Here is a 22,500-nt window from a genome sequence, read left to right on the forward strand (position 1 = left end):
CATTTTAGCCACAGTTTTCAATTGGTACGATTTGCTTCCAAATCTTACAGATGCATTTTAAAAAATTTTTCCATCGCTCGGACAGAAGAGTCGATTGCTCAGTGAGTACGAGTATACATACAAAGTGCATACGGGTAACCAACCCCGTAGGGCTTGCCACATATGGGCCATTCGGTCAAAGACACCGACCCGTGGCCACGCTGTGTGGAGAAAAGTCCGTAACGTAAACGGCACGAAACAGTCAGGACCGAAGCCCCGAAGGAGCTCTGAGACAGCTTCTCGACCGAGATCGTAGAATTGGCCCAAAACCCGCTCTGCTCCGTCCGCCTCGCACGGACCGTGTATCTCTTATAGATACCGAACGGCCGGCAAGGACGCCGGCGCCGCCGGCCGAATAGCACGCGCGCTTATGAGTGTAAACCGCCGCGGCAACAGACCGCCCGGCCGTGCTGTTGTAACATAGCGCGTGAACGAACGAAAAAAATTTTTATAGTAAACATTAAAATAAATTACACTACCGTAAACTAGACAAAAAATTACACATTTTTTCCCAATATGAAAATTTTCACAAACTTTTTAAAGTCCCATCGCATCGAGTAAACTTTTTTAATAACGCGTCCGCACGATTCTAAATGCTTAATCCATATGTGAAATCGTTCACTGATCACGAATATCGTATTTAAAAAAATTACAAAAATTTATTTTTCAAAATAATCCAAAAAAACCGAAAAATCACAAGAGTAAAGTACCATTATTTTAAACAACATGTCGTTCTAAATGCTTAATCCCTATGTAAAAAAGTTATCTAAGCAAGAATATGTAATTGAAAAAAATTAGAAAAATTTATTTTAGCCGTAAATCGGAAATAATGGGGACACCGGAGCTGTTCGAAGCGCCGAGACGCGCCGCGTACGGCCGAATATTTTCTAAGTCCCAACGTACCGATCAAGAGTAAAGTACCATTTTCCTACATTAGATTTCGTTCTAAATGCTTAATCCCTATGTAAAAACGTTAGTTAAGCAAGAATATCGTATTTTTAAAAAAATCTAATGATAGGATTTTCCAGAAAATTGAAAAAACCGAAAAATGTCAAGAGTAAAGTGCCATTTTCTGACATTAGATTTCGTTCTAAATGCTTAATCCCTATGTAGAAACGTTAGTTAAGCAAGAATATCGTATTTTTAAAAAAATCTAATGATAGGATTTTTCAGAAAATTGAAAAAACCGTAAAATGTCAAGAGTAAAGTGCCATTATTTTAAACAATGTATCGTTCTAAATGCTTAATCCCTATGTAAAAAAGTTATTTAAGCAAGAATATGTTATTGAAAAAAATTAGAAAAATTTATTTTAGCCGTAAATCGAAAATAATGGGGACACCGGAGCTGTTCGAAGCGCCGAGACGCGCCGCGTACGGCCGAATATTTTCAAAGTCCCAACGTACCGATCAAGAGTAAAGTACCATTTTCCTACATTAGATTTCGTTCTAAATGCTTAATCCCTATGTAAAAACGTTAGTTAAGCAAGAATATCGTATTTTTAAAAAAATCTAATGATAGGATTTTCCAGAAAATTGAAAAAACCGAAAAATGTCAAGAGTAAAGTGCCATTTTCTGACATTAGATTTCGTTCTAAATGCTTAATCCCTATGTAGAAACGTTAGTTAAGCAAGAATATCGTATTTTTAAAAAAATCTAATGGTAGGATTTTTCAGAAAATTGAAAAAACCGTAAAATGTCAAGAGTAAAGTGCCCTTATTTTAAACATTATATCGTTCTAAATGCTTAATCCCTATGTAAAAAAGTTATCTAAGCAAGAATATGTTATTGAATAAAATGAGAAAAATTTATTTTAGCCGTAAATCGAAAATAATGGGTCGAGCGAATCGGTCGATTGCGCCGAGACGCGCTATGATGCAACAGACGAGCGATTGGAACGCCCGAATATTTTCAAAGTCCCAACGTACCGGTCAAGAGTAAAGTACCATTTTCCTACATTAGATTTCGTTCTAAATGCTTAATCCCTATGTAAAAACGTTAGTTAAGCAAGAATATCGTATTTTAAAAAAAATCTAATGATAGGATTTTCCAGAAAATTGAAAAAACCGAAAAATGTCAAGAGTAAAGTGCCATTTTCTGACATTAGATTTCGTTCTAAATGCTTAATCCCTATGTAGAAACGTTAGTTAAGCAAGATTATCGTATTTTTAAAAAAATCTAATGATAGGATTTTTCAGAAAATTGAAAAAACCGTAAAATGTCAAGAGTAAAGTGCCCTTATTTTAAACAATGTATCGTTCTAAATGCTTAATCCCTATGTAAAAAAGTTATCTAAGCAAGAATATGTTATTGAATAAAATGAGAAAAATTTATTTTAGCCGTAAATCGAAAATAATGGGTCGAGCGAATCGGTCGATTGCGCCGAGACGCGCTATGATGCAACAGACGAGCGATTGGAACGCCCGAATATTTTCAAAGTCCCAACGTACCGATCAAGAGTAAAGTACCATTTTCCTACATTAGATTTCGTTCTAAATGCTTAATCCCTATGTAAAAACGTTAGTTAAGCAAGAATATCGTATTTTTAAAAAAATCTAATGATAGGATTTTCCAGAAAATTGAAAAAACCGAAAAATGTCAAGAGTAAAGTGCCATTTTCTGACATTAGATTTCGTTCTAAATGCTTAATCCCTATGTAGAAACGTTAGTTATGCAAGATTATCGTATTTTTAAAAAAATCTAATGATAGGATTTTTCAGAAAATTGAAAAAACCGTAAAATGTCAAGAGTAAAGTGCCCTTATTTTAAACATTATATCGTTCTAAATGCTTAATCCCTATGTAAAAAAGTTATCTAAGCAAGAATATGTTATTGAATAAAATGAGAAAAATTTATTTTAGCCGTAAATCGAAAATAATGGGTCGAGCGAATCGGTCGATTGCGCCGAGACGCGCTATGATGCAACAGACGAGCGATTGGAACGCCCGAATATTTTCAAAGTCCCAACGTACCGGTCAAGAGTAAAGTACCATTTTCCTACATTAGATTTCGTTCTAAATGCTTAATCCCTATGTAAAAACGTTAGTTAAGCAAGAATATCGTATTTTAAAAAAAATCTAATGATAGGATTTTCCAGAAAATTGAAAAAACCGAAAAATGTCAAGAGTAAAGTGCCATTTTCTGACATTAGATTTCGTTCTAAATGCTTAATCCCTATGTAGAAACGTTAGTTAAGCAAGATTATCGTATTTTTAAAAAAATCTAATGATAGGATTTTTCAGAAAATTGAAAAAACCGTAAAATGTCAAGAGTAAAGTGCCCTTATTTTAAACAATGTATCGTTCTAAATGCTTAATCCCTATGTAAAAAAGTTATCTAAGCAAGAATATGTTATTGAATAAAATGAGAAAAATTTATTTTAGCCGTAAATCGAAAATAATGGGTCGAGCGAATCGGTCGATTGCGCCGAGACGCGCTATGATGCAACAGACGAGCGATTGGAACGCCCGAATATTTTCAAAGTCCCAACGTACCGATCAAGAGTAAAGTACCATTTTCCTACATTAGATTTCGTTCTAAATGCTTAATCCCTATGTAAAAACGTTAGTTAAGCAAGAATATCGTATTTTTAAAAAAATCTAATGATAGGATTTTCCAGAAAATTGAAAAAACCGAAAAATGTCAAGAGTAAAGTGCCATTTTCTGACATTAGATTTCGTTCTAAATGCTTAATCCCTATGTAGAAACGTTAGTTATGCAAGATTATCGTATTTTTAAAAAAATCTAATGATAGGATTTTTCAGAAAATTGAAAAAACCGTAAAATGTCAAGAGTAAAGTGCCCTTATTTTAAACATTATATCGTTCTAAATGCTTAATCCCTATGTAAAAAAGTTATCTAAGCAAGAATATGTTATTGAATAAAATGAGAAAAATTTATTTTAGCCGTAAATCGAAAATAATGGGTCGAGCGAATCGGTCGATTGCGCCGAGACGCGCTATGATGCAACAGACGAGCGATTGGAACGCCCGAATACTTTCAAAGTCCCAACGTACCGGTCAAGAGTAAAGTACCATTTTCCTACATTAGATTTCGTTCTAAATGCTTAATCCCTATGTAAAAACGTTAGTTAAGCAAGAATATCGTATTTTAAAAAAAATCTAATGATAGGATTTTCCAGAAAATTGAAAAAACCGAAAAATGTCAAGAGTAAAGTGCCATTTTCTGACATTAGATTTCGTTCTAAATGCTTAATCCCTATGTAGAAACGTTAGTTAAGCAAGATTATCGTATTTTTAAAAAAATCTAATGGTAGGATTTTTCAGAAAATTGAAAAAACCGTAAAATGTCAAGAGTAAAGTGCCCTTATTTTAAACATTATATCGTTCTAAATGCTTAATCCCTATGTAAAAAAGTTATCTAAGCAAGAATATGTTATTGAATAAAATGAGAAAAATTTATTTTAGCCGTAAATCGAAAATAATGGGTCGAGCGAATCGGTCGATTGCGCCGAGACGCGCTATGATGCAACAGACGAGCGATTGGAACGCCCGAATATTTTCAAAGTCCCAACGTACCGATCAAGAGTAAAGTACCATTTTCCTACATTAGATTTCGTTCTAAATGCTTAATCCCTATGTAAAAACGTTAGTTAAGCAAGAATATCGTATTTTAAAAAAAATCTAATGATAGGATTTTCCAGAAAATTGAAAAAACCGAAAAATGTCAAGAGTAAAGTGCCATTTTCTGACATTAGATTTCGTTCTAAATGCTTAATCCCTATGTAGAAACGTTAGTTAAGCAAGATTATCGTATTTTTAAAAAAATCTAATGATAGGATTTTTCAGAAAATTGAAAAAACCGTAAAATGTCAAGAGTAAAGTGCCCTTATTTTAAACAATGTATCGTTCTAAATGCTTAATCCCTATGTAAAAAAGTTATCTAAGCAAGAATATGTTATTGAATAAAATGAGAAAAATTTATTTTAGCCGTAAATCGAAAATAATGGGTCGAGCGAATCGGTCGATTGCGCCGAGACGCGCTATGATGCAACAGACGAGCGATTGGAACGCCCGAATATTTTCAAAGTCCCAACGTACCGATCAAGAGTAAAGTACCATTTTCCTACATTAGATTTCGTTCTAAATGCTTAATCCCTATGTAAAAACGTTAGTTAAGCAAGAATATCGTATTTTTAAAAAAATCTAATGATAGGATTTTCCAGAAAATTGAAAAAACCGAAAAATGTCAAGAGTAAAGTGCCATTTTCTGACATTAGATTTCGTTCTAAATGCTTAATCCCTATGTAGAAACGTTAGTTATGCAAGATTATCGTATTTTTAAAAAAATCTAATGATAGGATTTTTCAGAAAATTGAAAAAACCGTAAAATGTCAAGAGTAAAGTGCCCTTATTTTAAACATTATATCGTTCTAAATGCTTAATCCCTATGTAAAAAAGTTATCTAAGCAAGAATATGTTATTGAATAAAATGAGAAAAATTTATTTTAGCCGTAAATCGAAAATAATGGGTCGAGCGAATCGGTCGATTGCGCCGAGACGCGCTATGATGCAACAGACGAGCGATTGGAACGCCCGAATATTTTCAAAGTCCCAACGTACCGGTCAAGAGTAAAGTACCATTTTCCTACATTAGATTTCGTTCTAAATGCTTAATCCCTATGTAAAAACGTTAGTTAAGCAAGAATATCGTATTTTAAAAAAAATCTAATGATAGGATTTTCCAGAAAATTGAAAAAACCGAAAAATGTCAAGAGTAAAGTGCCATTTTCTGACATTAGATTTCGTTCTAAATGCTTAATCCCTATGTAGAAACGTTAGTTAAGCAAGATTATCGTATTTTTAAAAAAATCTAATGATAGGATTTTTCAGAAAATTGAAAAAACCGTAAAATGTCAAGAGTAAAGTGCCCTTATTTTAAACAATGTATCGTTCTAAATGCTTAATCCCTATGTAAAAAAGTTATCTAAGCAAGAATATGTTATTGAATAAAATGAGAAAAATTTATTTTAGCCGTAAATCGAAAATAATGGGTCGAGCGAATCGGTCGATTGCGCCGAGACGCGCTATGATGCAACAGACGAGCGATTGGAACGCCCGAATATTTTCAAAGTCCCAACGTACCGATCAAGAGTAAAGTACCATTTTCCTACATTAGATTTCGTTCTAAATGCTTAATCCCTATGTAAAAACGTTAGTTAAGCAAGAATATCGTATTTTTAAAAAAATCTAATGATAGGATTTTCCAGAAAATTGAAAAAACCGAAAAATGTCAAGAGTAAAGTGCCATTTTCTGACATTAGATTTCGTTCTAAATGCTTAATCCCTATGTAGAAACGTTAGTTATGCAAGATTATCGTATTTTTAAAAAAATCTAATGATAGGATTTTTCAGAAAATTGAAAAAACCGTAAAATGTCAAGAGTAAAGTGCCCTTATTTTAAACATTATATCGTTCTAAATGCTTAATCCCTATGTAAAAAAGTTATCTAAGCAAGAATATGTTATTGAATAAAATGAGAAAAATTTATTTTAGCCGTAAATCGAAAATAATGGGTCGAGCGAATCGGTCGATTGCGCCGAGACGCGCTATGATGCAACAGACGAGCGATTGGAACGCCCGAATACTTTCAAAGTCCCAACGTACCGGTCAAGAGTAAAGTACCATTTTCCTACATTAGATTTCGTTCTAAATGCTTAATCCCTATGTAAAAACGTTAGTTAAGCAAGAATATCGTATTTTAAAAAAAATCTAATGATAGGATTTTCCAGAAAATTGAAAAAACCGAAAAATGTCAAGAGTAAAGTGCCATTTTCTGACATTAGATTTCGTTCTAAATGCTTAATCCCTATGTAGAAACGTTAGTTAAGCAAGATTATCGTATTTTTAAAAAAATCTAATGGTAGGATTTTTCAGAAAATTGAAAAAACCGTAAAATGTCAAGAGTAAAGTGCCCTTATTTTAAACATTATATCGTTCTAAATGCTTAATCCCTATGTAAAAAAGTTATCTAAGCAAGAATATGTTATTGAATAAAATGAGAAAAATTTATTTTAGCCGTAAATCGAAAATAATGGGTCGAGCGAATCGGTCGATTGCGCCGAGACGCGCTATGATGCAACAGACGAGCGATTGGAACGCCCGAATATTTTCAAAGTCCCAACGTACCGATCAAGAGTAAAGTACCATTTTCCTACATTAGATTTCGTTCTAAATGCTTAATCCCTATGTAAAAACGTTAGTTAAGCAAGAATATCGTATTTTAAAAAAAATCTAATGATAGGATTTTCCAGAAAATTGAAAAAACCGAAAAATGTCAAGAGTAAAGTGCCATTTTCTGACATTAGATTTCGTTCTAAATGCTTAATCCCTATGTAGAAACGTTAGTTAAGCAAGATTATCGTATTTTTAAAAAAATCTAATGATAGGATTTTTCAGAAAATTGAAAAAACCGTAAAATGTCAAGAGTAAAGTGCCCTTATTTTAAACAATGTATCGTTCTAAATGCTTAATCCCTATGTAAAAAAGTTATCTAAGCAAGAATATGTTATTGAATAAAATGAGAAAAATTTATTTTAGCCGTAAATCGAAAATAATGGGTCGAGCGAATCGGTCGATTGCGCCGAGACGCGCTATGATGCAACAGACGAGCGATTGGAACGCCCGAATATTTTCAAAGTCCCAACGTACCGATCAAGAGTAAAGTACCATTTTCCTACATTAGATTTCGTTCTAAATGCTTAATCCCTATGTAAAAACGTTAGTTAAGCAAGAATATCGTATTTTTAAAAAAATCTAATGATAGGATTTTCCAGAAAATTGAAAAAACCGAAAAATGTCAAGAGTAAAGTGCCATTTTCTGACATTAGATTTCGTTCTAAATGCTTAATCCCTATGTAGAAACGTTAGTTATGCAAGATTATCGTATTTTTAAAAAAATCTAATGATAGGATTTTTCAGAAAATTGAAAAAACCGTAAAATGTCAAGAGTAAAGTGCCCTTATTTTAAACATTATATCGTTCTAAATGCTTAATCCCTATGTAAAAAAGTTATCTAAGCAAGAATATGTTATTGAATAAAATGAGAAAAATTTATTTTAGCCGTAAATCGAAAATAATGGGTCGAGCGAATCGGTCGATTGCGCCGAGACGCGCTATGATGCAACAGACGAGCGATTGGAACGCCCGAATACTTTCAAAGTCCCAACGTACCGGTCAAGAGTAAAGTACCATTTTCCTACATTAGATTTCGTTCTAAATGCTTAATCCCTATGTAAAAACGTTAGTTAAGCAAGAATATCGTATTTTAAAAAAAATCTAATGATAGGATTTTCCAGAAAATTGAAAAAACCGAAAAATGTCAAGAGTAAAGTGCCATTTTCTGACATTAGATTTCGTTCTAAATGCTTAATCCCTATGTAGAAACGTTAGTTAAGCAAGATTATCGTATTTTTAAAAAAATCTAATGGTAGGATTTTTCAGAAAATTGAAAAAACCGTAAAATGTCAAGAGTAAAGTGCCCTTATTTTAAACATTATATCGTTCTAAATGCTTAATCCCTATGTAAAAAAGTTATCTAAGCAAGAATATGTTATTGAATAAAATGAGAAAAATTTATTTTAGCCGTAAATCGAAAATAATGGGTCGAGCGAATCGGTCGATTGCGCCGAGACGCGCTATGATGCAACAGACGAGCGATTGGAACGCCCGAATATTTTCAAAGTCCCAACGTACCGATCAAGAGTAAAGTACCATTTTCCTACATTAGATTTCGTTCTAAATGCTTAATCCCTATGTAAAAACGTTAGTTAAGCAAGAATATCGTATTTAAAAAAAAATCTAATGATAGGATTTTCCAGAAAATTGAAAAAACCGAAAAATGTCAAGAGTAAAGTGCCATTTTCTGACATTAGATTTCGTTCTAAATGCTTAATCCCTATGTAGAAACGTTAGTTATGCAAGATTATCGTATTTTTAAAAAAATCTAATGATAGGATTTTTCAGAAAATTGAAAAAACCGTAAAATGTCAAGAGTAAAGTGCCCTTATTTTAAACATTATATCGTTCTAAATGCTTAATCCCTATGTAAAAAAGTTATCTAAGCAAGAATATGTTATTGAATAAAATGAGAAAAATTTATTTTAGCCGTAAATCGAAAATAATGGGTCGAGCGAATCGGTCGATTGCGCCGAGACGCGCTATGATGCAACAGACGAGCGATTGGAACGCCCGAATATTTTCAAAGTCCCAACGTACCGATCAAGAGTAAAGTACCATTTTCCTACATTAGATTTCGTTCTAAATGCTTAATCCCTATGTAAAAACGTTAGTTAAGCAAGAATATCGTATTTTAAAAAAAATCTAATGATAGGATTTTCCAGAAAATTGAAAAAACCGAAAAATGTCAAGAGTAAAGTGCCATTTTCTGACATTAGATTTCGTTCTAAATGCTTAATCCCTATGTAGAAACGTTAGTTAAGCAAGATTATCGTATTTTTAAAAAAATCTAATGATAGGATTTTTCAGAAAATTGAAAAAACCGTAAAATGTCAAGAGTAAAGTGCCCTTATTTTAAACAATGTATCGTTCTAAATGCTTAATCCCTATGTAAAAAAGTTATTTTAGCAGGAATATGTTATTGAAAAAAATTAGAAAAATTTATTTTAGCCGTAAATCGAAAATAATGGATCGAGCGAATCGGTCGATTGCGCCGAGACGCGCTATGATGCAACAGACGAGCGATTGGAACGCCCGAATATTTTCAAAGTCCCAACGTACCGATCAAGAGTAAAGTACCATTTTCCTACATTAGATTTCGTTCTAAATGCTTAATCCCTATGTAAAAACGTTAGCTAAGCAAGAATATCGTATTTTTAAAAAAATCTAATGATAGGATTTTCCAGAAAATTGAAAAAACCGAAAAATGTCAAGAGTAAAGTGCCATTTTCTGACATTAGATTTCGTTCTAAATGCTTAATCCCTATGTAGAAACGTTAGTTAAGCAAGATTATCGTATTTTTAAAAAAATCTAATGGTAGGATTTTTCAGAAAATTGAAAAAACCGTAAAATGTCAAGAGTAAAGTGCCCTTATTTTAAACAATGTATCGTTCTAAATGCTTAATCCCTATGTAAAAAAGTTATTTAAGGAGGAATATGTTATTGAAAAATATTAGAAAAATTTATTTTAGCCGTAAATCGAAAATAATGGGGACACCGGAGCTGTTCGAAGCGCCGAGCGCGCCGCGTACGCCCGAATATTTTCAAAGTCCCAACGTACCGATCAAGAGTAAAGTACCATTTTCCTACATTAGATTTCGTTCTAAATGCTTAATCCCTATGTAAAAACGTTAGTTAAGCAAGAATATCGTATTTTTAAAAAAATCTAATGATAGGATTTCCCAGAAAATTGAAAAAACCGAAAAATGTCAAGAGTAAAGTGCCATTTTCTGACATTAGATTTCGTTCTAAATGCTTAATCCCTATGTAGAAACGTTAGTTAAGCAAGAATATCGTATTTTTAAAAAAATCTAATGATAGGATTTTTCAGAAAATTGAAAAAACCGTAAAATGTCAAGAGTAAAGTGCCCTTATTTTAAACATTATATCGTTCTAAATGCTTAATCCCTATGTAAAAAAGTTATCTAAGCAAGAATATGTTATTGAATAAAATGAGAAAAATTTATTTTAGCCGTAAATCGAAAATAATGGGTCGAGCGAATCGGTCGATTGCGCCGAGACGCGCTATGATGCAACAGACGAGCGATTGGAACGCCCGAATATTTTCAAAGTCCCAACGTACCGATCAAGAGTAAAGTACCATTTTCCTACATTAGATTTCGTTCTAAATGCTTAATCCCTATGTAAAAACGTTAGTTAAGCAAGAATATCGTATTTTTAAAAAAATCTAATGATAGGATTTTCCAGAAAATTGAAAAAACCGAAAAATGTCAAGAGTAAAGTGCCATTTTCTGACATTAGATTTCGTTCTAAATGCTTAATCCCTATGTAGAAACGTTAGTTATGCAAGATTATCGTATTTTTAAAAAAATCTAATGATAGGATTTTTCAGAAAATTGAAAAAACCGTAAAATGTCAAGAGTAAAGTGCCCTTATTTTAAACATTATATCGTTCTAAATGCTTAATCCCTATGTAAAAAAGTTATCTAAGCAAGAATATGTTATTGAATAAAATGAGAAAAATTTATTTTAGCCGTAAATCGAAAATAATGGGTCGAGCGAATCGGTCGATTGCGCCGAGACGCGCTATGATGCAACAGACGAGCGATTGGAACGCCCGAATATTTTCAAAGTCCCAACGTACCGGTCAAGAGTAAAGTACCATTTTCCTACATTAGATTTCGTTCTAAATGCTTAATCCCTATGTAAAAACGTTAGTTAAGCAAGAATATCGTATTTTAAAAAAAATCTAATGATAGGATTTTCCAGAAAATTGAAAAAACCGAAAAATGTCAAGAGTAAAGTGCCATTTTCTGACATTAGATTTCGTTCTAAATGCTTAATCCCTATGTAGAAACGTTAGTTAAGCAAGATTATCGTATTTTTAAAAAAATCTAATGATAGGATTTTTCAGAAAATTGAAAAAACCGTAAAATGTCAAGAGTAAAGTGCCCTTATTTTAAACAATGTATCGTTCTAAATGCTTAATCCCTATGTAAAAAAGTTATCTAAGCAAGAATATGTTATTGAATAAAATGAGAAAAATTTATTTTAGCCGTAAATCGAAAATAATGGGTCGAGCGAATCGGTCGATTGCGCCGAGACGCGCTATGATGCAACAGACGAGCGATTGGAACGCCCGAATATTTTCAAAGTCCCAACGTACCGATCAAGAGTAAAGTACCATTTTCCTACATTAGATTTCGTTCTAAATGCTTAATCCCTATGTAAAAACGTTAGTTAAGCAAGAATATCGTATTTTTAAAAAAATCTAATGATAGGATTTTCCAGAAAATTGAAAAAACCGAAAAATGTCAAGAGTAAAGTGCCATTTTCTGACATTAGATTTCGTTCTAAATGCTTAATCCCTATGTAGAAACGTTAGTTATGCAAGATTATCGTATTTTTAAAAAAATCTAATGATAGGATTTTTCAGAAAATTGAAAAAACCGTAAAATGTCAAGAGTAAAGTGCCCTTATTTTAAACATTATATCGTTCTAAATGCTTAATCCCTATGTAAAAAAGTTATCTAAGCAAGAATATGTTATTGAATAAAATGAGAAAAATTTATTTTAGCCGTAAATCGAAAATAATGGGTCGAGCGAATCGGTCGATTGCGCCGAGACGCGCTATGATGCAACAGACGAGCGATTGGAACGCCCGAATACTTTCAAAGTCCCAACGTACCGGTCAAGAGTAAAGTACCATTTTCCTACATTAGATTTCGTTCTAAATGCTTAATCCCTATGTAAAAACGTTAGTTAAGCAAGAATATCGTATTTTAAAAAAAATCTAATGATAGGATTTTCCAGAAAATTGAAAAAACCGAAAAATGTCAAGAGTAAAGTGCCATTTTCTGACATTAGATTTCGTTCTAAATGCTTAATCCCTATGTAGAAACGTTAGTTAAGCAAGATTATCGTATTTTTAAAAAAATCTAATGGTAGGATTTTTCAGAAAATTGAAAAAACCGTAAAATGTCAAGAGTAAAGTGCCCTTATTTTAAACATTATATCGTTCTAAATGCTTAATCCTTATGTAAAAAAGTTATCTAAGCAAGAATATGTTATTGAATAAAATGAGAAAAATTTATTTTAGCCGTAAATCGAAAATAATGGGTCGAGCGAATCGGTCGATTGCGCCGAGACGCGCTATGATGCAACAGACGAGCGATTGGAACGCCCGAATATTTTCAAAGTCCCAACGTACCGATCAAGAGTAAAGTACCATTTTCCTACATTAGATTTCGTTCTAAATGCTTAATCCCTATGTAAAAACGTTAGTTAAGCAAGAATATCGTATTTTAAAAAAAATCTAATGATAGGATTTTCCAGAAAATTGAAAAAACCGAAAAATGTCAAGAGTAAAGTGCCATTTTCTGACATTAGATTTCGTTCTAAATGCTTAATCCCTATGTAGAAACGTTAGTTAAGCAAGATTATCGTATTTTTAAAAAAATCTAATGATAGGATTTTTCAGAAAATTGAAAAAACCGTAAAATGTCAAGAGTAAAGTGCCCTTATTTTAAACAATGTATCGTTCTAAATGCTTAATCCCTATGTAAAAAAGTTATCTAAGCAAGAATATGTTATTGAATAAAATGAGAAAAATTTATTTTAGCCGTAAATCGAAAATAATGGGTCGAGCGAATCGGTCGATTGCGCCGAGACGCGCTATGATGCAACAGACGAGCGATTGGAACGCCCGAATATTTTCAAAGTCCCAACGTACCGATCAAGAGTAAAGTACCATTTTCCTACATTAGATTTCGTTCTAAATGCTTAATCCCTATGTAAAAACGTTAGTTAAGCAAGAATATCGTATTTTTAAAAAAATCTAATGATAGGATTTTCCAGAAAATTGAAAAAACCGAAAAATGTCAAGAGTAAAGTGCCATTTTCTGACATTAGATTTCGTTCTAAATGCTTAATCCCTATGTAGAAACGTTAGTTAAGCAAGAATATCGTATTTTTAAAAAAATCTAATGGTAGGATTTTTCAGAAAATTGAAAAAACCGTAAAATGTCAAGAGTAAAGTGCCCTTATTTTAAACATTATATCGTTCTAAATGCTTAATCCCTATGTAAAAAAGTTATCTAAGCAAGAATATGTTATTGAATAAAATGAGAAAAATTTATTTTAGCCGTAAATCGAAAATAATGGGTCGAGCGAATCGGTCGATTGCGCCGAGACGCGCTATGATGCAACAGACGAGCGATTGGAACGCCCGAATATTTTCAAAGTCCCAACGTACCGGTCAAGAGTAAAGTACCATTTTCCTACATTAGATTTCGTTCTAAATGCTTAATCCCTATGTAAAAACGTTAGTTAAGCAAGAATATCGTATTTTAAAAAAAATCTAATGATAGGATTTTCCAGAAAATTGAAAAAACCGAAAAATGTCAAGAGTAAAGTGCCATTTTCTGACATTAGATTTCGTTCTAAATGCTTAATCCCTATGTAGAAACGTTAGTTAAGCAAGATTATCGTATTTTTAAAAAAATCTAATGATAGGATTTTTCAGAAAATTGAAAAAACCGTAAAATGTCAAGAGTAAAGTGCCCTTATTTTAAACAATGTATCGTTCTAAATGCTTAATCCCTATGTAAAAAAGTTATCTAAGCAAGAATATGTTATTGAATAAAATGAGAAAAATTTATTTTAGCCGTAAATCGAAAATAATGGGTCGAGCGAATCGGTCGATTGCGCCGAGACGCGCTATGATGCAACAGACGAGCGATTGGAACGCCCGAATATTTTCAAAGTCCCAACGTACCGATCAAGAGTAAAGTACCATTTTCCTACATTAGATTTCGTTCTAAATGCTTAATCCCTATGTAAAAACGTTAGTTAAGCAAGAATATCGTATTTTTAAAAAAATCTAATGATAGGATTTTCCAGAAAATTGAAAAAACCGAAAAATGTCAAGAGTAAAGTGCCATTTTCTGACATTAGATTTCGTTCTAAATGCTTAATCCCTATGTAGAAACGTTAGTTATGCAAGATTATCGTATTTTTAAAAAAATCTAATGATAGGATTTTTCAGAAAATTGAAAAAACCGTAAAATGTCAAGAGTAAAGTGCCCTTATTTTAAACATTATATCGTTCTAAATGCTTAATCCCTATGTAAAAAAGTTATCTAAGCAAGAATATGTTATTGAATAAAATGAGAAAAATTTATTTTAGCCGTAAATCGAAAATAATGGGTCGAGCGAATCGGTCGATTGCGCCGAGACGCGCTATGATGCAACAGACGAGCGATTGGAACGCCCGAATACTTTCAAAGTCCCAACGTACCGGTCAAGAGTAAAGTACCATTTTCCTACATTAGATTTCGTTCTAAATGCTTAATCCCTATGTAAAAACGTTAGTTAAGCAAGAATATCGTATTTTTAAAAAAATCTAATGATAGGATTTTCCAGAAAATTGAAAAAACCGAAAAATGTCAAGAGTAAAGTGCCATTTTCTGACATTAGATTTCGTTCTAAATGCTTAATCCCTATGTAGAAACGTTAGTTATGCAAGATTATCGTATTTTTAAAAAAATCTAATGATAGGATTTTTCAGAAAATTGAAAAAACCGTAAAATGTCAAGAGTAAAGTGCCCTTATTTTAAACATTATATCGTTCTAAATGCTTAATCCCTATGTAAAAAAGTTATCTAAGCAAGAATATGTTATTGAATAAAATGAGAAAAATTTATTTTAGCCGTAAATCGAAAATAATGGGTCGAGCGAATCGGTCGATTGCGCCGAGACGCGCTATGATGCAACAGACGAGCGATTGGAACGCCCGAATACTTTCAAAGTCCCAACGTACCGGTCAAGAGTAAAGTACCATTTTCCTACATTAGATTTCGTTCTAAATGCTTAATCCCTATGTAAAAACGTTAGTTAAGCAAGAATATCGTATTTTAAAAAAAATCTAATGATAGGATTTTCCAGAAAATTGAAAAAACCGAAAAATGTCAAGAGTAAAGTGCCATTTTCTGACATTAGATTTCGTTCTAAATGCTTAATCCCTATGTAGAAACGTTAGTTAAGCAAGATTATCGTATTTTTAAAAAAATCTAATGGTAGGATTTTTCAGAAAATTGAAAAAACCGTAAAATGTCAAGAGTAAAGTGCCCTTATTTTAAACATTATATCGTTCTAAATGCTTAATCCCTATGTAAAAAAGTTATCTAAGCAAGAATATGTTATTGAATAAAATGAGAAAAATTTATTTTAGCCGTAAATCGAAAATAATGGGTCGAGCGAATCGGTCGATTGCGCCGAGACGCGCTATGATGCAACAGACGAGCGATTGGAACGCCCGAATATTTTCAAAGTCCCAACGTACCGATCAAGAGTAAAGTACCATTTTCCTACATTAGATTTCGTTCTAAATGCTTAATCCCTATGTAAAAACGTTAGTTAAGCAAGAATATCGTATTTAAAAAAAAATCTAATGATAGGATTTTCCAGAAAATTGAAAAAACCGAAAAATGTCAAGAGTAAAGTGCCATTTTCTGACATTAGATTTCGTTCTAAATGCTTAATCCCTATGTAGAAACGTTAGTTATGCAAGATTATCGTATTTTTAAAAAAATCTAATGATAGGATTTTTCAGAAAATTGAAAAAACCGTAAAATGTCAAGAGTAAAGTGCCCTTATTTTAAACATTATATCGTTCTAAATGCTTAATCCCTATGTAAAAAAGTTATCTAAGCAAGAATATGTTATTGAATAAAATGAGAAAAATTTATTTTAGCCGTAAATCGAAAATAATGGGTCGAGCGAATCGGTCGATTGCGCCGAGACGCGCTATGATGCAACAGACGAGCGATTGGAACGCCCGAATATTTTCAAAGTCCCAACGTACCGATCAAGAGTAAAGTACCATTTTCCTACATTAGATTTCGTTCTAAATGCTTAATCCCTATGTAAAAACGTTAGTTAAGCAAGAATATCGTATTTTAAAAAAAATCTAATGATAGGATTTTCCAGAAAATTGAAAAAACCGAAAAATGTCAAGAGTAAAGTGCCATTTTCTGACATTAGATTTCGTTCTAAATGCTTAATCCCTATGTAGAAACGTTAGTTAAGCAAGATTATCGTATTTTTAAAAAAATCTAATGATAGGATTTTTCAGAAAATTGAAAAAACCGTAAAATGTCAAGAGTAAAGTGCCCTTATTTTAAACAATGTATCGTTCTAAATGCTTAATCCCTATGTAAAAAAGTTATTTTAGCAGGAATATGTTATTGAAAAAAATTAGAAAAATTTATTTTAGCCGTAAATCGAAAATAATGGATCGAGCGAATCGGTCGATTGCGCCGAGACGCGCTATGATGCAACAGACGAGCGATTGGAACGCCCGAATATTTTCAAAGTCCCAACGTACCGATCAAGAGTAAAGTACCATTTTCCTACATTAGATTTCGTTCTAAATGCTTAATCCCTATGTAAAAACGTTAGTTAAGCAAGAATATCGTATTTTTAAAAAAATCTAATGATAGGATTTTCCAGAAAATTGAAAAAACCGAAAAATGTCAAGAGTAAAGTGCCATTTTCTGACATTAGATTTCGTTCTAAATGCTTAATCCCTATGTAGAAACGTTAGTTAAGCAAGAATATCGTATTTTTAAAAAAATCTAATGATAGGATTTTTCAGAAAATTGAAAAAACCGTAAAATGTCAAGAGTAAAGTGCCCTTATTTTAAACAATGTATCGTTCTAAATGCTTAATCCCTATGTAAAAAAGTTATTTAAGGAGGAATATGTTATTGAAAAATATTAGAAAAATTTATTTTAGCCGTAAATCGAAAATAATGGGGACACCGGAGCTGTTCGAAGCGCCGAGCGCGCCGCGTACGCCCGAATATTTTCAAAGTCCCAACGTACCGATCAAGAGTAAAGTACCATTTTCCTACATTAGATTTCGTTCTAAATGCTTAATCCCTATGTAAAAACGTTAGTTAAGCAAGAATATCGTATTTTTAAAAAAATCTAATGATAGGATTTCCCAGAAAATTGAAAAAACCGAAAAATGTCAAGAGTAAAGTGCCATTTTCTGACATTAGATTTCGTTCTAAATGCTTAATCCCTATGTAGAAACGTTAGTTAAGCAAGAATATCGTATTTTTAAAAAAATCTAATGATAGGATTTTTCAGAAAATTGAAAAAACCGTAAAATGTCAAGAGTAAAGTGCCCTTATTTTAAACATTATATCGTTCTAAATGCTTAATCCCTATGTAAAAAAGTTATCTAAGCAAGAATATGTTATTGAATAAAATGAGAAAAATTTATTTTAGCCGTAAATCGAAAATAATGGGTCGAGCGAATCGGTCGATTGCGCCGAGACGCGCTATGATGCAACAGACGAGCGATTGGAACGCCCGAATATTTTCAAAGTCCCAACGTACCGATCAAGAGTAAAGTACCATTTTCCTACATTAGATTTCGTTCTAAATGCTTAATCCCTATGTAAAAACGTTAGTTAAGCAAGAATATCGTATTTTTAAAAAAATCTAATGATAGGATTTTCCAGAAAATTGAAAAAACCGAAAAATGTCAAGAGTAAAGTGCCATTTTCCTACATTAGATTTCGTTCTAAATGCTTAATCCCTATGTAAAAACGTTAGTTAAGCAAGAATATCGTATTTTTAAAAAAATCTAATGATAGGATTTTCCAGAAAATTGAAAAAACCGAAAAATGTCAAGAGTAAAGTGCCATTTTCTGACATTAGATTTCGTTCTAAATGCTTAATCCCTATGTAGAAACGTTAGTTATGCAAGATTATCGTATTTTTAAAAAAATCTAATGATAGGATTTTTCAGAAAATTGAAAAAACCGAAAAATGTCAAGAGTAAAGTGCCATTTTCTGACATTAGATTTCGTTCTAAATGCTTAATCCCTATGTAGAAACGTTAGTTATGCAAGATTATCGTATTTTTAAAAAAATCTAATGATAGGATTTTTCAGAAAATTGAAAAAACCGTAAAATGTCAAGAGTAAAGTGCCCTTATTTTAAACATTATATCGTTCTAAATGCTTAATCCCTATGTAAAAAAGTTATTTAAGGAGGAATATGTTATTGAAAAATATTAGAAAAATTTATTTTAGCCGTAAATCGAAAATAATGGGGACACCGGAGCTGTTCGAAGCGCCGAGCGCGCCGCGTACGCCCGAATATTTTCAAAGTCCCAACGTACCGATCAAGAGTAAAGTACCATTTTCCTACATTAGATTTCGTTCTAAATGCTTAATCCCTATGTAAAAACGTTAGTTAAGCAAGAATATCGTATTTTTAAAAAAATCTAATGATAGGATTTCCCAGAAAATTGAAAAAACCGAAAAATGTCAAGAGTAAAGTGCCATTTTCTGACATTAGATTTCGTTCTAAATGCTTAATCCCTATGTAGAAACGTTAGTTAAGCAAGAATATCGTATTTTTAAAAAAATCTAATGATAGGATTTTTCAGAAAATTGAAAAAACCGTAAAATGTCAAGAGTAAAGTGCCCTTATTTTAAACATTATATCGTTCTAAATGCTTAATCCCTATGTAAAAAAGTTATCTAAGCAAGAATATGTTATTGAATAAAATGAGAAAAATTTATTTTAGCCGTAAATCGAAAATAATGGGTCGAGCGAATCGGTCGATTGCGCCGAGACGCGCTATGATGCAACAGACGAGCGATTGGAACGCCCGAATATTTTCAAAGTCCCAACGTACCGATCAAGAGTAAAGTACCATTTTCCTACATTAGATTTCGTTCTAAATGCTTAATCCCTATGTAGAAACGTTAGTTAAGCAAGAATATCGTATTTTTAAAAAAATCTAATGATAGGATTTTTCAGAAAATTGAAAAAACCGTAAAATGTCAAGAGTAAAGTGCCATTATTTTAAACAATGTATCGTTCTAAATGCTTAATCCCTATGTAAAAAAGTTATTTAAGCAAGAATATGTTATTGAATAAAATGAGAAAAATTTATTTTAGCCGTAAATCGAAAAAAAGACTGTTCATTTCTCTGTCTCTCTCGCGCGATCGAAGTATTGATGTTTCCCGGCAAAGTAATGGGATATTAATTAAACTTTATACACGAAATTACTCGTTTTGATCCCCGCTACACAGCCGTATACTTTTTATAATTTTGTGGAATCGGGAACCTTGAAATATTTAACATAACGCGGATCGACTGTCTCTGTCTCTTTCTAGATCGGAATAATCGATGTTTCCCGGCAAACTAATGGGATATTAATTAAACTTTATACACGAAATTACTCGTTTTGATCCCCGCTACACAGCCGTATACTTTTTATAATTTTTTGGAATCGGGAACCTTGAAATATTTAACATAACGCGGATCCACTGTCTCTGTCTCTTTCTAGATCGGAATAATCGATGTTTCCCGGCAAACTAATGGGATATTAATTAAACTTTATACACGAAATTACTCGTTTTGATCCCCGCTACACAGCCGTATACTTTTTATAATTTTGTGGAATCGGGAACCTTGCAATATTTAACATAACGCGGATCGACTGTCTCTGTCTCTTTCTAGATCGGAATAATCGATGTTTCCCGGCAAACTAATGGGATATTAATTAAACTTTATACACGAAATTACTCGTTTTGATCCCCGCTACACAGCCGTATACTTTTAATAATTTTGTGGAATCGGGAACCTTGAAATATTTAACATAACGCGGATCGACTGTCTCTGTCTCTTTCTAGATCGGAATAATCGATGTTTCCCGGCAAACTAATGGGATATTAATTAAACTTTATACACGAAATTACTCGTTTTGATCCCTGCTACACAGCCGTATACTTTTTATAATTTTGTGGAATCGGGAACCTTGAAATATTTAACATAACGCGGATCGACTGTCTCTGTCTCTTTCTAGATCGGAATAATCGATGTTTCCCGGCAAACTAATGGGATATTAATTAAACTTTATACACGAAATTACTCGTTTTGATCCCTGCTACACAGCCGTATACTTTTTATAATTTTGTGGAACCGGGAACCTTGAAATATTTAACATAACGCGGATCGACTGTCTCTGTCTCTTTCTAGATCGGAATAATCGATGTTTCCCGGCAAACTAATGGGATATTAATTAAACTTTATACATGAAATTACTCGTTTTGATCCCCGCTACACAGCCGTATACTTTTTATAATTTTGTGGAATCGGGAACCTTGAAATATTTAACATAACGCGGATCGACTGTCTCTGTCTCTTTCTAGATCGGAATAATCGATGTTTCCCGGCAAACTAATGGGATATTAATTAAACTTTATACACGAAATTACTCGTTTTGATCCCTGCTACACAGCCGTATACTTTTTATAATTTTGTGGAATCGGGAACCTTGCAATATTTAACATAACGCGGATCGACTGTCTCTGTCTCTTTCTAGATCGGAATAATCGATGTTTCCCGGCAAACTAATGGGATATTAATTAAACTTTATACACGAAATTACTCGTTTTGATCCCCGCTACACAGCCGTATACTTTTTATAATTTTGTGGAATCGGGAACCTTGAAATATTTAACATAACGCTGATCGACTGTCTCTGTCTCTTTCTAGATCGGAATAATCGATGTTTCCCGGCAAACTAATGGGATATTAATTAAACTTTATACACGAAATTACTCGTTTTGATCCCCGCTACACAGCCGTATACTTTTTATAATTTTGTGGAATCGGGAACCTTGCAATATTTAACATAACGCGGATCGACTGTCTCTGTCTCTTTCTAGATCGGAATAATCGATGTTTCCCGGCAAACTAATGGGATATTAATTAAACTTTATACACGAAATTACTCGTTTTGATCCCCGCTACACAGCCGTATACTTTTTATAATTTTTTGGAATCGGGAACCTTGAAATATTTAACATAACGCGGATCGACTGTCTCTGTCTCTTTCTAGATCGGAATAATCGATGTTTCCCGGCAAACTAATGGGATATTAATTAAACTTTATACATGAAATTACTCGTTTTGATCCCCGCTACACAGCCGTATACTTTTTATAATTTTGTGGAATCGGGAACCTTGCAATATTTAACATAACGCGGATCGACTGTCTCTGTCTCTTTCTAGATCGGAATAATCGATGTTTCCCGGCAAACTAATGGGATATTAATTAAACTTTATACACGAAATTACTCGTTTTGATCCCTGCTACACAGCCGTATACTTTTTATAATTTTGTGGAACCGGGAACCTTGAAATATTTAACATAACGCGGATCGACTGTCTCTGTCTCTTTCTAGATCGGAATAATCGATGTTTCCCGGCAAACTAATGGGATATTAATTAAACTTTATACATGAAATTACTCGTTTTGATCCCCGCTACACAGCCGTATACTTTTTATAATTTTGTGGAATCGGGAACCTTGCAATATTTAACATAACGCGGATCGACTGTCTCTGTCTCTTTCTAGATCGGAATAATCGATGTTTCCCGGCAAACTAATGGGATATTAATTAAACTTTATACACGAAATTACTCGTTTTGATCCCCGCTACACAGCCGTATACTTTTTATAATTTTGTGGAATCGGGAACCTTGCAATATTTAACATAACGCGGATCGACTGTCTCTGTCTCTTTCTAGATCGGAATAATCGATGTTTCCCGGCAAACTAATGGGATATTAATTAAACTTTATACACGAAATTACTCGTTCTGATCCCTGCTACACAGCCGTATACTTTTTATAATTTTGTGGAATCGGGAACCTTGAAATATTTATCATAACGCGGATCGACTGTCTCTGTCTCTTTCTAGATCGG

Source organism: Megalopta genalis, unplaced genomic scaffold (assembly GCF_051020955.1).
Source record: "Megalopta genalis isolate 19385.01 unplaced genomic scaffold, iyMegGena1_principal scaffold0075, whole genome shotgun sequence".
Classification (NCBI taxonomy): Eukaryota; Metazoa; Arthropoda; class Insecta; order Hymenoptera; family Halictidae; genus Megalopta; species Megalopta genalis.